At 41.4% G+C, this 15,131-nt stretch overlaps 1 protein-coding gene across 6 annotated transcripts in view; it reads left to right on the top strand.

Annotated features, from left to right (window-relative positions):
* GABRG3 (gamma-aminobutyric acid type A receptor subunit gamma3) overlaps positions 1-15,131 on the top strand; it is a 650,486-nt gene that overhangs the window by 226,929 nt on the left and 408,426 nt on the right. The gene's annotated exons all lie outside the window — the stretch shown is intronic.

The raw sequence follows: 15,131 nt of genomic DNA on the forward strand, positions 1-15,131 counted from the left end.
ATTGTAGCGTGCTTTATGAAGATCCTGGTGAATGAGAAAGGGGAGTCTACAAGCCAGAAAGAGGGTTCTCACCAGAACCTGACCAGCCTGGCATCTGATCTCAGACCTCCAGCCTCCAGAACTGGAAAAAATAAGTGTCAGTTGTTTGCAAGCCACCCAGCCTCTGATATTTTGATATAGCAGCCTGAATGGAAAGATGCTGTGGTCCATTCAAGTAAATTTTCAACCAACTAAGTAGATTCTTCATCTGTAAAATGAAGATATTGCAGCAAATTTAAAGGGTCTGTGTGAGGTCTAGGTGAATTATGTGAGTCTGTGTGTGTTTAATTTTATTTCCACCTGTTGTGCATAGACTGTGAACACTGGGACCTTGTAATTACATCTGGAGGGAGGGGGAAGGGGAGAAGTGTTAACTCAGACGCTGTATCAATTCCACACTTAGGAGATGAAGCACTTGTTCCTGCACTGGACATAATATGGTAGAATCACCCTGGGACTCCACAGCCCAGTTGTGGTGGGTTTACATCTTTTTTTTCCTTTTTTGGTTCCTTATTAGTTTTGTGATGAACGAGACTGCAGGAATCTCAGAATGTATGCTTCATGAAGAAGAAGTAGCCGAACTTACATTTCTTTAATGTGTTTGAATTAGTAAAGTCTGAGACAGACAGTGTTCTGTGGCATTGGTTTTCAGGACACCCACTGGCAGGGAGAGTGAAGCTTCTGCCTGTTTGCCATCCCCCCACCCCGTCTTCCCCCTCAGTGCTGCCTGAGGGTTCGTGCAGGAGCATATCTCATCAATCCCATGTACACTGGGTGACAACATGGGAAGACATGAAAGACATTGTGACATTATGGAGATCTGGATGAGAATTTTATTAAATTATTTTGCTTCCCATAAGGACAAGTAAAATCCTCTAGCATTACGAGGTAATCAACAAATATGGATTTAATTCACCTGAAGTTTGAAAGAACAGGCAGCATCACTGCTGTACTATTAATTCTAACCTAGAGGGTATCCTGCCTGCAATGTGGGAGAACTGGGTTCCATCCCTGGGTTGGGAAGATCCCCTGGAGAAGGCTACCCATTCCAGTATTCTTGCCTGGAGCATCCATGGACAGAGGAACCTGGCAGGCTACAGTTCATAGGGTCGCAGAGTCGGACACAACTGGGTGACTTTCACAGAGGGGTTAGAATTACTTCAAATGCTTCCAAATCTGTCATGATTGTTAGAATCCCAGCAGTCAAACAAAAATGAAACTTCAGAATTTTACAATAATATTTATTAAATATCAATTATTTCAAAAACAGCAAAAGCTGTTAGAAATAAAATTAAAGTTTATGATTGCTTTCTCATTTTCTAGACTTGTATATCTAAACATTTATATAGTTTTAAATAAAAGCATGTACGTGAATTTTATATGCTAATTTAAAGTATTTATTTAAACTTGCAATACATGTGTAATCAATAAATACATATTAAAAGTTTGTAAGATTGTTCAGAAATCATGTGTCTTATCAATGAAAAATTTGCCTACGTTGAACAATCTCCCCAGCTGATAAATATATTGATTGTTTCCTATAAGTTGTTTAAAACAATTTTCTCAAATATCTTCAAAACTATATGGTAGTCTTTAGTCATTCATAACCTGCTCTCATATAAGAATTTTCATTACCCCAAGCATTCACAGCTACTATTAAGATTCCTTAACATTATAAGATAGTAGTAATTGGATGCTTAGACATTTAGGTTCTTTTAATGTCCTGGATATTGTAGATAGTGCTGCAGTGAACATGGGGGTGGTCCATGTGCCATTTTTTTTTTGTCTTTTTTTTTTTAATTTAATTTTATTTTCAAACTTTACAATATTGTATTGGTTTTGCCAAATATTGAAATGAATCCGCCACAAGTATACATGTGTTCCCCATCCTAAACCCTCCTCCCTCCTCCCTCCCCATACCATCCCTCTGGGTCGTCCTAGTGCACCAGCCCCAAGCATCCAGTATTGTGCATCGAACCTGGACTGGCGACTCGTTTCATATATGATATTATCATGTTTCAATGTCATTCCCCCAAATCTTCCCACCCTCTCCCTCTCCCACAGAGTCCATAAGACTGTTGTATACAACAGTGTCTCTTTTGCTGTCTCGCATACAGGGTTATTGTTACCATCTTTCTAAATTCCATATATATGTGTTAGTATACTGTATTCGTGTTTTTCTTTCTGGCTTACTTCACTCTGTATAATAGGCTCCAGTTTCATCCACCTCATTAGAACTGATTCAAATGTATTCTTTTTAATGGCTGAGTAATACTCCATTGTGTATATATACCACAGCTTTCTTATCCATTCATCTGCTGATGGACATCTAGATTGCTTCCATGTCCTGGCTATTATAAACAGTGCTGCGATGAACACTGGGATACACGTGTCTCTTTCCCTTCTGGTTTCCTCAGTGTGTATACCCAGCAGTGGGATTGCTGGGTCATATGGCAGTTCTATTTCCAGTTTTTTAAGGAATCTCCACACTGTTCTCCATAGTGGCTGTACGAGTTTGCATTCCCACCAACAGTGTAAGAGGGTTCCCTTTTCTCCACACCCTCTCCAGCATTTATTGCTTGTAGACTTTTGGATCGCAGCCATTCTGACTGGCATGAAATGGTACCTCATAGTGGTTTTGATTTGCATTTCTCTGATAATGAGTGATGTTGAGCATCTTTTCATGTGGTGGTCCATGTGCCATTTTGAACTATGGTTTTCTCAGGGCATATGCCTAGTAATGGGATTGCTAGGTCATACGGTGCATCTAGTCAAGGCTATGTTTTTCCAGTGGTCATGTATGGATGCGAGAGTTGGACTGTGAAGAAAGCTGAGCACTGAAGAATTGATGCTTTTGAACTGTGGTGTTGGAGAAGACTCTTGATAGTCCCTTGGACTGCAAGGAGATCCAACCAGCCCATTCTAAAGGAGATCAGCCCTGGGTGTTCTTTGGAAGAAATGATGCTAAAGCTGAAACTCCAGTACTTTGGACATCTCATGCGAAGAGTTGACTCATTGGAAAAGACTCTAATGCTGGGAGGGGTGCGGGCAGGAGGAGAAGGGGACGACAGAGGATGAGATGGCTGGATGGCATCATGGACTTGATGGACGTGAGTCTGAGTGAACTCCGGGAGTTGGTGATGGACAGGGAGGCCTGGCGTTCTGTGATTCATGGGGTCGCAAGGAGTCAGACACGGCTGAGCGACTGATCTGATCTCATCTGATGGTGCTTTTATTTCTAGTTAATTGGTGGCTCAGCAGTAAGAATCTGCTTGCAATGCAGGAGACGTGGGTTCAGTCCCTCGATTGGGAAGATCCCCTGAAGGAGGAAATGGCAAGCCACTCCAGATTCTTGCTTGGAAAATTCCATGGACATAGAAGCCTGACAGGCTACAGTCTGTGGGATCACAAAGAGTTGAACACTACTGAGCTCTCACTTACTTACTTAAGGAGTCTTAATGCTGTTCTTCATAGTGGTTGTATCAATTTGCATTCCCACTAAGAGTGCCAAAGAGTTCTCTTTTCTCCATGTGCCCTCCAGAACTTTATTGTTTGTAGATTTTTTTTGATGATAGCTATTCTGACCAGTGTGATGTGATTGATACCTCATTGTGGTTTTTACTTGTATTTTTTTTTATATATAATGAGCATTGTGAACATTTTTCATGTGTTCTTTGGCCATCTGTAGGTCTTCCTTGGAGAATTGGTTGTTTAGGTTTTTCCCCTCATTTTTTGAGTGCTGTTTTTTTTGTTTGTTTGTTTGTTTGTTTTTTTTAATTGAGCTGCACGAGCTGCTTGTATATTTTCGAGATTAACCCTTTGTCAGTTCCTTCCTTTGCAAATATTTCCTTCAATTCTGAAGGTGCATTTTGTCTTATGTTTTGCTTTATTGTGCAAAACTTTTAAGTTTAATTAGGTCCAATTTGTTAATTTTTGTTTTTATTTTCATTACTCTAGAAGGTGGATCCAAAAGGATCTTGATACTATTTATGTCAAATAGTGTTCTGCCAATGTTTTCTTCTAAGAATTTTATACTTGGTTTTTAATCCATTTTGAGTTTATTTTTGTGTACATTGTTAGGAAGTATTTTAATTTCATTCTTTAACATGTGACTGTCCAGTTTTCCCAGCACCACCTATTGAAGAGGCTATCTTTTCTGCATTGTATATTCCTGCTCCCTTTGTTAAAGATAAGGTGACCATAGGTGTGTGGCTTTATTTCTGGGCTCTCTGTCTTGTTCCATTGATCTGTATTTCAGTTTTTGTGCCAGTATCATACTGTCTTGATAACTGTAGTGTTGTATTATAGTCTGAAATCAGGAAGCTTGCTTCCTTCAGCTCCATTTTTCCTGACTCAGGATTGTTTTGGCTATACAGAGTCTTTTGTAATTCCACACAAATTAAAAAAATTTTGTTCTAGTTATATGAAAAATGCCATTGGTAATTTGATGGGGATTGCATTGAATCTGTAGATTGCTTTTGATGGTATAGTCATTTTCACAATATTAATTCTTCCAGTCCAGGAACATTGTAACATCTGCTTGTGTCATCTTCGGTGTCTTATACTTATCTGTGTACAGGACACTAGTGTCTGGAAACACTAGTCTCCCTTGTAGGTTTAGTCCTAGGTATCTTATACTTTTGTTGCAGTGGTGAATGGGATTGTTTCCTTAATTTCTCCTGATTTTCCACTTGGAGTGTGTAGGAATGCCAGGAATTTATTTTTTTTTAACTTCATATTCATTTGCAAGTTCAATGTAATCCCAATCAAAATATATTTTGCACTATTGAAAGAAAGTTGTAGACAGGATGCTCCATTAGTACTAAATATTTTTTATAAATATATATATTTTATTGAATTATAGTTGACTTAAAATGTTTCAGGTACACAGCAAGGTGTTTCAGTTATATAGATACACATACATATTTTCAAAATTACTTTCCATTGTAGATTATGATAAGACATTCCCTGTGCTATATTGTACACTTTTGTTGCTTGTTGCATATCTAATTTTTTTTAATTAGAAGTCTAGCATTCTATCCATACTAGATCAAGCAAGTGGAATCAAAATGCCATAAATGTTTTAGTTAGGCAAAAAATCATATGCTTTCTAAAATACATATATATTATACATACTATTTATATATATATATATATATAGAAAAGTTTTTCTACTATGTTTGATCAAGGCTTAAGAAAGAACATTAAAAAGAAGGAAGGAAAAAGAAGAGATGGAGAAATTGGAAAACCAACTAATTGAAATGGGAGCACTGAAAATGAAATAGAAAAAGTGAAGCAAACTAGGTAAAAGTAAAGGATCATCATATAGCCCAGGTGTTTTAAAACATGGCAGCTCATTGGAAACATCTGGAGCTTTAGAGAAAAAAAGCAATACCTCGGCATTTGGATTTTTCAAGATAATTCTGATATGCATCTGGATTTTAGAAATTGATTACAGAATTTTCTATTAAATTATAGTTTTGGTGATAAGAGAATTTTATTATTTTTCTTTTGGCCAGTCATGATACAATGGTACTAAGTGAGTAATAGTTACATAATTACTATAGTAAAAGATATTTATCAGTTTTTACAATCAATAGCCACACAAAAGCTAAAAGATAATTACCATTGCAAGCCATGATTAATCTAACAATATAAAATAATTGCATACAATTTAGGGGGTCAAAGCAGAGTGATGTGGTAAGTGGAATTGCATACTTACAGAATTTTTCATCTGCCCAGCCAGTCTATGTCTTTTGGTTGGCGCATTTAACCCATTTACATTAAGGTAATTATCGATATGTATGATCCTATTACCATTTTCTTAATTGTTCAGGGTTTATACTCTGTAGGTCTTTGCCTTCTCTTGTGTTTCCTGCCTAGGGAAGTTTCTTTAGCATTTGTTGTAAAGATGGTTTGGTGGTGCTAAATTCTCTCAACTTTTGCTTGTCTGGAAAGCTTTTGATTTCTCCATCAAATCTGAATGAGAGGCTTGCTAGATAGAGTATTCTTGATTGTAGGTTCTTCCCTTTCATCACTTTAAATATATCATGCCATTCCTGTCCAGCTTTTAGAGTTTCTTTGAGAAATCAGCTGATAACCTGATGGTAGTTCCCTTTTATTTTATCTGTCATTTTCCCCTTGTTGCTTCTAATGTTTTATCTTTGTCTTTAATTTTTGTCAATTTGATTACTATGTGTCTTGATGTGTTTCTCCTTGGGTTTATCCTGCCTGGAACACTCTGTGCTTCCTGTACTGGGTTGACTATTTCCTTTCCCATTTTGTGGAAGTTGTCAGCTCTTATCTCTTCAAATATTTTCTTGGGTTCTTTCTCTCTTTGTTCTCCTTCTGGGACCACAATAATGTGAATGTTAGTGCATTTAATGTTGTCCCAGAGGTCTCTTAGTCTGTCTTCATTTTTTTTTTTTTTTTCATTCTTTTTTCTATGTTCTGTGTCAGTGATTTCCACCATTCTGTCCTCCAGGTCATTTATCTAACAATAAACTGTGGAAAATTATGAAAGAGATGGGAATACCAGACCACCTGACCTGCCTCTTGAGAAACCTATATATGCAGGTCAGGAAGCAACAGTTAGAACTGGACATGGAACAACAGACTGGTTCCAAATAGGAAAAGGAGTACATCAAGACTGTATATTGTCACCCTGCTTATTTAACTTCTCTGCAGAGTACATCATGAGAAACGCTGGGCTGGAAGAAACACAAACTGGAGTCAAGATTTCCAAGAGAAATACCAATAACCTCAGATATGCAGATGACACCACTCTTACGGCAGAAAGTGAAGAGGAACTAAAGAGACTCTTGATGACAGTGAAAGTGGAGAGTGAAACAGTTGGCTTAAATCTCAACATTCAGAAAACAAAGATCATGGCATCTGGTCCCATCACTTCATGGGAAATAGATGGGGAAACAGTGGAAACAGTGTCAGACTTTATTTTTGGGGCTCCAAAATCACTGCAGATGGTGACTGCAGACATGAAAATAAAGACGCTTACTCCTTGGAAGAAAAGTTATGACAAACCTAGATAGCATATTGAAAAGCAGAGACATTACTTTGCCAACAAAGGTCTGTCTAGTCAAGGCTATGGTTTTTCCAGTGGTCATGTATGGATGTGAGAGTTGGACTGTGAAGAAAACTGAGCGCCGAAGAATTGATGCTTTTTAACTATGGTGTTGGAGAAGACTCTTGAGAGTCCCTTGGACTGCAAGGAGATCCAACCAGTCCATCCTAAAGGAGACCAGTCCTGGTTGTTCATTTGAAGGACTGATGTTGAGGCTGAAATTCCAATACGTTAGCCATCTCATGCGAAGATTGACTCATTGGAAAAGACCCTGATGCTGGGAGAGATTGGGGGCAGGAGGAGAAGGGGAAGGAAGAGGATGAGATGGCTGGATGGCATCACCGACTCGATGGACATGAGTGGGTAAACTCCGGAAGTTGGTGGTGAACAGGGAGGCCTGGCGTGCTGCAATTCATGGGGTCGCAAAGAGTCGACACGACTGAGTGAACTGAACTGATGTTATTGATTCCTTTTAGTGTCTTTTTGTCTCTGTTTGTTTGTTGTTTAGTTCTTCTAGGTCTTTGGTAAACATTTCTTGCATCTTCTCCATTGTTTTCCTAAGATCCTGGATCATCTTCACTGCCATTATTCTGAATTCTTTTTCTGTAGGGTTAACCTGTCTCCACTTCGTTTAGTTGTTTTGCTGGAATTTTATCATGTCGCTCCATCTGGGACATGACTTTCTTCTTTTTTATCCTGATTAACTTTCTGTGATGTGGTTTTGGTTCTAGCCACTGTGGGATTGTGATTCTTCTTTCTTCTTCTGTCTGCCTTCTGAAGGAGGAGGCTAAAAGACTTGTGTAATCTTCCTGATGGGAGGGGCTGGCAGTGGAAAAAACTGGGTCTTAATCTGATGGTCAGGATGTTGCTCAGTAAAGTTTTAATCCAATTATCTGCTGGTGGGTGGGGTCACGGTCCCTCCCTGGTAGTTGTTTGTTCTGAGGCGACCCATCCCTGGGGTCTGTGAGTTCTATGGTAGGGTTAATGGAGAACTCCAAGAGGGCTTACACCAAGGGCAACATTCCTGGCCTACTGCTGCTAGTCCCCCTGTCCCTGTGGTGAGCCCCTGCCAATTCACACCTCCAATGGAGTCCCTCAACACTATCAGGTGGTTTTGGTTCATCTTTCCTCTGGGTCTTGGTGTTTGTGCTCTCCAAGACTGGAGTCTCTGCTGAATATTTCTCTGCCTTTTCATTTTGTTTAGATTGCTGTGTTTGGGGTGGCCTTTCTGTATGCTGGAAGTTTGTGTTTCCTCTTTATTTTGGAGGTTCCTCCTTGTTGGTGTGGTCGGACAAGTGGCTTATCAAGATTTCCTGATTAGGGAAGCGTGCGTCTGTGTTCTGGTTGGTGGAGCTGGAACTTTTCTCTCTGGAGTGCAATGAAGTGTCCAGTAGTGAGTTTTGAGGTCTGTGGGTTTTGTGTGACTTTTGGCTGCCTATATTTTAATGCTCAGGGTTATGTTCCTGCATTGTTGGAGAATTAGCTTGGTATGTCTTGCTCTGAAACTTGTTGCTCTTTGATGGAGCTTGGTTTCAGTGTAGGTATGGAGGCTTTTGGATGAGCTTTTATCGATTAATGTCCCCTGGAGTCAGGAGTTTTCTGGTGTCCTCAAGTTTTGGATTTAAGCCTCCTGCCTCTGGCATTCAGTCTTATTCTTACAGTAGCCTCCAGACTTCTCCATCCATACAGCACCAATGACAAACATCTAGGTTAATGGTAAAAAGATTCTGCAGAGTGAGGGACACCCAGAGAGGTTCACAGAGTTATAAGGAGGAAAGAAGAGGGAGGAGGGAGGTAGAGGTGACCAGGAGGAAAAGAGGGGGAATCAAAAGGGGAGATAGCAATCTAGCCAGTAATCAATTCCCTATGTGCTCTCCACAGTCTGGAACACTTAGAGAGGTTCACAGAGTTATATAGAGAAGAGAAGAAGGAGAAGGGAGGTAGAGCTGACCAGGAGGAGAAAAGCTGGAGTCAAAAGGGGAGAGACCAATCTAGCCAGTGATCAGTTATCTAAGTGTTCTCCGCAGCCTGGAACACCCACAGAGATTCACAGAGTTGGGTAGAGAAGAGAAGGGGGAGGAAGGAGATAGAGGTGACCTGGGGGAGAAAAAGGAGAGTCAAAAGGGGAGAGAGCAATCAAGCCAGTAATCACATCCATAAGTAAAAATGGATACTGAAGATTAGATTTTTAAAGGTGCAAACTTGATAACAAATACCAAAATGCAAAGATTAAAAATCTAAAGTAGAGGTTAGACTCTCAAAAATACAATATTAAAGAAACAAAACAAAATCACAAAAATTATTATATATATATATGAAATTTGCTTTAAAAATAGGGCATTTTTTGGCAAGGTAATAGTAGGTTATAAAAATGAAAATTAAAGAAGTAATAAAGAACTTAAAAATTTTTAAATGATAGCAGTAAAATATATCTAGGAATTTCTCTGGAGCTGTTGAGGGTAGTGTGGGGTCAGTTCAATTTCAGATAGTTCCTGTTCCACCTTATACTTCTTCTCAAGGTCATATAGGCCCCTTCCAATGCTTAGTCAGTGTTAACTACAGGGCTTTAATCTGTTGCACCTGTCACTTCCAAAGTGGTTCCCTCTTCTTTGTTTATTTTGACTTCCTCTGTGTGCAAGTCTGTTTAGTGTCTAATTTCTGCCTTGATGCAAGGGGATGAAGGTGGTCACTTATTTAGGCTCACTTGTTCAGTTGTGCTGTGGGGAGGGAGGAACACTGCAAACAAATATCACTGGCATGTGTAGGGAGAGCTCGCAGTGTCTGGGCCAAACTGGGTTTGCCCCTGCTCACGGCGTGTGTGCTTTCCCAGTCTACACTGCTCAGGCTCCAGGTTGCTCTGCAGGGGAACTGTCCAAAGCAGGCTCTGGGTTGCATGCACCTCCCAGGTCTAAGCCACTCAGGTTCAGGTTTTCGGGTACTCCACAAAGGCACAGACTCGGTTGGGCCTGCGTTTTGTGCACTTCCAGGTCCAAGCAGCTCAGGTGACCAGGTGCTTGGTGAGTGCACTCTCCCCAGGTGGTGGTGGTGGTGGTGGTGGTGGTGTGGGTTGCGTCTTATCTCCTCCTCTGTCCCAGCTGCTCGTTTTCCTGGGTGTGCAGCAGGAGCACCATGTCAGGTGTGCCATATGTCTCCTCTGGGGAGCTGATCTCTGACTGCGACCCTCCTGGCAGATGTCAACTGTCCAGGATCCCAGGAAGACTTGGTTAACAACTGGGAGCCTGCACACAGTTTGGTAGGGGATGTCATCTCTGAGACTGTGCTTGCCCCTCGCCTTCTGGCTCTGGCTGCTGCCAACCTGCCTCTCTGCCTCTGGTCGGGGGTGGGCCGGTCCGCTACAGGCTAACTCTCCTCTCGTATTTGCTCAATTCTTTGTTCTGTGAGCAGGCCCAGCAGTGCCTTAGGTTAGAGCTTTTTGCTGCAAAGTTCTGTCTCTATTTTTTTTTTTTTTTTCCTTTCTCTCTGGCAATCCAACAGTTTGGGTTGCTGTCTCACATTAACGCCCTCAGATTGTCCTTAGGGCATTCAGGCCCAGTCCTTACCCTAAACATGCAACTGCACCTCTTTGTTCAGTCCCCATTGGCAGACGTGAGCATTTGGGCTACTTCTCTGCTGGGAGTTGCAGTTAGGCACATATTCTATGGTGTCCCCCGGCGCCGGCCTCCGCCCCGCTCCACCCGCCCCCACCCCCCCCCCCCCCCCCGGGTTATGTTGTCCTCTGAGATTCCAAAACTCCCCTCAGTCCTGCCAGTGAGAGTGTTTCCTGGTCTTTGGAAACTTCTCCTTCATGACTCCCTCCCTGGGGTGGGTCTCTGTCCCTAACTCTTTTGTCTCTCTTTTTGCCTTTTATATTTTTTCCTAGCTCCTTTCAAAGAAAATGGGCTGGCTTGCTGGGTGCCTGGTGTCCTCTGCCAGCATTCAGAAGTTGTTTTGTGGTAGTTTCTCTGCGTTCAAATGATCTTCTGATGAATTTTTGGGAGAGAAAGTACTCTCCCATTCCTATTCCTCTGCCATTTTAGGACCTCCCCTCTGAATTTTTTATTTTTAAATTGACTCTCGTAATATTAAATTTGGACAAATTCTCTAATTAAGGCCCAAGTCTCAAAGCAGTAGGATGCTGAATCTAGCATCTTTAGTTGCCTTGAATTAAAATAATGACAGACCTAATTAGATAAATGTTGTGGTTTTCATGGTCTGATATTTTAGCAGCAATTTGCAAAGACCTGCCATGAAAGAACATTTCTTTTGGTTTTATTAATATTGAATAAAATGTTTTTGTATTTTATTCAATATTCAGTCAGTTCAGCCACTCAGTCATGTCTGAATCTTTGCAACCCCATGGACTGCAGCACGCCAGGCCTCCCTGTCCATCACCAACTCCCAGAACTTGCTCAAACTCATATCCATTGAGTCAGGGATGCCATCCAACCATCTCATCCTCTGTCATTCCCTCCTCCTCCTGTCATTCTCTTCACCAATATTAGTAAGAGATTAAGAGATATTTTGAGAGATATTTTTGTATCTCTCAAACACAGTGTGACCTGATTTGAGAGAGATTTTTATATCTCTCAGAAACAGTGTGACCTAAATATAAGATGATGTTAAGCAGCATTGCAATTTACAGATGTTTCTTTTGTTTGGTTATATTTTTTGTATGTATGCTTCTATGCAAATAAATGTATACACATACATAATCCTGTCTTTTAAATGCTCTCATGTTTACTAATCTCCTCATGAGCCCTTTCCTCCTTGAATTCTCAGTCCTACTGTTCCTGTCACTTCCTTCAGCCGACACATTCCCTCTGCAGACTTACTTCCTTGAACACACAAACTACTACTGTTGATTGCATTTTTCACTCAGAACCTTCATGAAGATGATTTTCACCTGATGTGGACTTACCATCAGAATCTTACCATCCTCTGTAAGGATGCCTTCTGATCTGATACTGATGCCTTCTGATACTGAAAACCTCTGACTTTGATTCCTATGCTAAAGTTTAAACATAGTACCCCATCCCTGACATTAAAGAAAAAAATTAAGAGAAAAGAACATACCCCCCACTGCAAACTGTTACGTGGTTACACGGAAGCAGATAATTACTAAACAAAGCCTGAAACACACACAGAACATAGACAAGAGTTATTCCAGTGTCCTTTGTATGCTTTGTGTTTATTTTTCCTCCCATTAACCTCATGTATGTGAAAAACATATTTCTGCCTCCCTGTTCTCTGACTGTTGGTCATCATTTTTGAAGGCCTTCAGACAGGTGTCCTGTCCATCCAGTCTTGCCACATCAAGCAGCAGGTGAAGCCCATGCTCCAAATTCTCTGTTAGTCTCACTGCTTTTAAAACATTCTGTCCACCCAGGAATGGGTCCCATGGCTGTCTTGGTGGGCTCCTGCTGTCCTTCTCTGTTGAATCACCAGTTGGTCTGCTGTGATCTCTGGGGAAATGGGCCAGCAGCCTGCTCTTCCTACCTAGTATTATCTTACTACAGAGCCAGAGGTAAGTCCACACTGTGAAGTGAATGGGTTATTACTCATCCTACTGATATCGAAGATTGAGGAATCTGTTCCCATCTCCTCATGGCAAATAGATGGGGAAAATGTGGAAACAGTGTCAGAGTTCATCTTCTTGGGCTCCAAAATCAATGCAGACAGTGACCACAGCCACAAAATTAAAAGATGCTTGCTCCTTGGAAGAAAAGCTTTGACAAACATAGAGAGTATATTAAAAAGCAGAGACATCACTTTGCCTACAAAGGTCCATATAGTCAAAGCTATGGTTTTTCCAGTAGTCATGTACAGGTATGAGAACTGGACCATAAAGAAGGCTGAGTGCTGAATAATTGATGCTTTCGAACTGTAATGTTAAAAAGACTCTTGAGAGTCCCTTGGACAGCAAGGAGATCAGACAAGTCAATCCTAAAGGAAATCAACCCTTAATTAATATTCATTGGAAGGACTAATGCTGAAGCTGAAGCGCCAATACTTTGGCCAACTGATGTGAATAGCTGACTCATTGGGAAAGATCCTAATGCTGGGAAAGATTGAGGGCAGGAGAAGGGGATGACAGAGGATGAGATGGTTGGATGGCATCACTAACTCAATGGACAAGAGTTTGAGCAAACTCCGGAAGATAGTGAAGGACAGGGAAGCCTAGCGTGCTGCAGTTCCTGGTGTTGCAAAGAGTCACTGAACAGCAACTGATATCAAAGGGCAAGGCAAATAACTGAAGTATAATTCCAGAAAAGAACACACAATCCAACAAAGAAAACATGAGTTTTACCCAGCATCTGACATTAGTACACAATTAATCCTACCTCAGTGTCTGTGTCTGAGCTGTACTGTCACATACAAGTGTGGCAGGTGGGTCCATTGGCAATGTTGGCACTAAGAACAGGTTCAAGGTCATCCATATTCAGATTCGTGATCAGTAAAGTGTTTTGATGATCCCAGTCATGACACCTGGAAAAGGAAATGGCAACCCATTCCAGTATTCTTGTCTGGAAAATACCATGGACAGAGGAGTCTGGCAGGCTACATTCCATGCGGCTACAAAGAGGCAGACATGACTGAGCAACTCAGCACAGAATATTATGAAACATAAAATTGAAAGAGTTTTAAGAGTGAAGGAAGATACAAGGGAGAATGGCTTCTATAGTTCTAGTAAAAAGGAAGGACTATTGGAACCTGAGGGGCCCTGTGTTTCTACCATCAAAGATCATGTCAGTGAAACAGTGAACCATCGCAACTTTGAAGATGGACAGATAGTCTACAGCCTGGGTGGTATATCAGTTGAGGAACATGTGGGGCTTGCCTTCAAGGAGTGGCAACATAGGATGGAATTAGAGAGTTGAAATAACTAGAAAGAACACAGAAGGAAAAATACTTGGGATATGTGATGGATGTGAGATGGGTTATGAAACTGATCATGACCACCAATGTCTCCAGGTAGACACATTTGGGGAGAAGCTCAGGTGAGATGCTTGAAATCTCTTAAAAGATGCTTGACACTTCCGTGAAATCTTAAGGTAAGTCCAGTTTCAGTACCAAACACACAGAGCACAGGGAAGGCTTTTGCTTTGACTGTCATCTAGGGTTGAACTGGGAGGTGCTCAGCCCCACATCTCAGGGCATCAGGCCCTCCAGAAGCAGCACACACTTGAATGCCTGCATGTTGGTAAGCTTTCTGCCAGGTGTCTGCTGAAAGGTGCTCACAGCCTCTGAAGGGCACTTTGTTAATATCCTTTGTGTTGCACATATGACATAGGTGCCTGACCTGTCCCACCTCAGCCTCAGGGCCTGTTGACCATCTCTGAATCCCTCCTTCCTTTTTGTGGCTCTGCTGAAGTGTCCCCTCATCAGGGAGGCCTTCCCTGTTCACCCCTGTGATGCATTGTCCAGCTTGATTTGATGCAGGTTACCCTACAACCCTCCTTGCTGTGTCCCTTGTAGAATTAAGTAGAGACTGTTGTGGCCCCAACATCTTCAACCACGTGGCAGTGTGAGTTCAACCACAAAGTTAGATGAGTGGTGAAGTGAAAGTTGCTCATTTGTGTCTGACTCTTTGCAGCCCCATAGACTATACATTTCATGGAATTCTCCAGGCCAGAATACTGGAGTGGGTAGCCTTTCCCTTCTTCAGGATATCATCCCAACCCAGAGTTTGGACCCAGGTCTCCCACATTGCAGGCGGATTCTTTACCAACTGAGCCACAAGGGAAGCCAAAGAATACTGGAGTGGGTAGCCTATCCCTTCTCCAGCAAATCTTCCCGACCCAGGAATCGAACTGGGGTCTCCTGCATTGCAGGCAGATTCTTTACCAACTGGGGTATCAGGGAAGCATGCATTGATTAAATAATGTGACTTTAAAGGATATTACATGATCATTCATTCCAACTCTTTCAAACCAAGCTGCAAAACATTTTACCAGACACTGTGAGGGAAGAGTGGCAAAAAAGAAAAGGAGGCTTCACTTAGTAAGCCATC

Source organism: Bubalus kerabau, chromosome 19 (genome assembly GCF_029407905.1).
Source record: "Bubalus kerabau isolate K-KA32 ecotype Philippines breed swamp buffalo chromosome 19, PCC_UOA_SB_1v2, whole genome shotgun sequence".
Classification (NCBI taxonomy): domain Eukaryota; kingdom Metazoa; phylum Chordata; class Mammalia; order Artiodactyla; family Bovidae; genus Bubalus; species Bubalus kerabau.